Consider the following 2143-nt stretch of genomic DNA (forward strand, 5'->3'; position numbering starts at 1 on the left):
TGAGCAGTTTTGCAACAAGGGATAATACCGATGGAAACTTTTAAAAGGCAGGCTTCTTTTCTTACACACATTGTTTTATAAGCTGTAAAATCTGAAAATCCCTAATGTCATGGCGTACTACATTGAATGGAATCCATCAACATGATTTACCATTATATCACTACTCACATGATTAACAGGTAGACTTGGGATGATTGAAAAGACTTTGTACATACTTCACTATTCCAACTTACACCAATTAACAGGTAGTAATTTTTTTTTTCTTTTATGCCTTACCTAGTCCATTGGCCATGTACACAAAGATTCATTGATTTAGGCAGTGTATAAATATTCATCTTGGAATATATTCACCGATTTGGACAACACTAGTTTTTCGTACAAATCCATCGATTTAGGAAGTACGTGTGAAAATCCGTCGATTTAGACAGTACGCATGCACATTCATCAATTCAGGTGGCACACCAACAAACCACAAACTCGTTAGTTTAAACAATATTAAGTGTATTTTTGTCGGTTTAGGCAGCACGATTGCAGATTCGCCGACTTAGACAACACTTTTGATTGGTGTTAATTTGCTAATTTAGGCAACACCGACTACAAAATCATGCTGGAATGGTTGGCCATCATTGCCCCTAGTATGATTTTGTTATCAAAATATTATTGTTGTGGCATGGGACACTACAATATGCAGTATGTGGATGAAGAAGTGCATCAGAAACTTTAGCAATTGAGGACAATTGCTTCTTGATGGAGAGGTATATAATGGAAATTAATAATTAGTTATTTAGTGCAACTGACATGTGGCAAAAGCATAAGTGAGTATGGACTATGCAAAAGGATAACAAGTTTATAGATATTTCATTATTAAAGTGCTCTTTATGAGCTATGGTCAGTTTATATTTGGGAAGATAGTTTGTAATCATTTTATAGCATTCAAGATATCTATAAGTAAATACGTGCAAGAGGAAAATTCTCACTCTTGCATGAGAAAACATTACACCTAGTTCTCTATGTACTCCTTCTCTTCTCTCACCTCTCCTCTCTTCTTGCCTGTCTAGCACTTCACTCTAGGACATGCTCTTGCACATGCTTCTCTGCTCTCCCTCTCTCTCGCTCTCTATCTTTCAGGCTGTATAAAGCTTGATTATGGCCCACATGCAATTCATCAGGTATGTAGATCTGTTGATTTATTCCTTGTAGCATGTAGTTTTGTGTATTTTGCAGGCATGCCCCGCTATCGCATGTTGCAAATTAGAGAGGTGATTAGGAGATGTGCTAATAAAAAAATGGCTAGGATCTAAATATACAATTAAGAAAAATTAATCACTTATTGGATCTGATACTAGTTGGTAGGATTAGGGTGGATTCGTGAGCATAGCATTCATGGTGTGTGTGTGTGTGTGTGTGTGTGTGTGTGTGTGTGTGTGTGTGTGTGTGTGTGTGTGTGTGTGTGTGTGTGTAATAGAGTAGAGAGAGCTGCACTCAATTAAACTCAAATACACTACTAGATTATGATTCATAATACTGAGGAAAGTGGAAATATAAAGCCTCCTATATAGGCTCAAAACAAGATGATATCATGGCTTGTGTCATAGGATAACACATCACCATTTGCATCACGTTTCCTAGGTGGAAAAGCTACACATGCTATCACATGGGTCAATACATGGTTCTTCCACACATGCACTGACTTGCCTTTTCAGCATCCGATTTGGGACAATTATTCTTGCTAATTTTTTCATATGTAGTCATTGGGGTACTCAATACTTTCCCCCCTTGCATGTTAAACCATTGCAAGACCTTGTGGATATATTCTTCTTGTGATAGTTCAAGTATACCATGCTTATGATCTCTCTTTATATGCATACCAAGAAAATGATGTGCATCGCTCAAATCTTTCATGGAAAACTGCTTGTTTAAGGCATCCTTGAGAAGTGCAATCTCATCTTTTGATTTCCCAGCTATAAACATATCATCCACGTACAAGATCAGAATGATGAGGAAACCATCGTTTAGCCTCCTTGTGTATAAGAAATGATCCTCTTGGCTCCTTACATAACCTTGGGATTGAATGTACTTATCAAATTTAATGTACCATTGCCTTGAACCTTGTTATAGACCATACAAAGCTTTCTTGAGTCTA

The sequence above is a fragment of the Adiantum capillus-veneris genome, chromosome 6 (genome assembly GCF_014529385.1).
Source record: "Adiantum capillus-veneris isolate H3 chromosome 6, ASM1452938v2, whole genome shotgun sequence".
NCBI lineage: Eukaryota > Viridiplantae > Streptophyta > Polypodiopsida > Polypodiales > Pteridaceae > Adiantum > Adiantum capillus-veneris.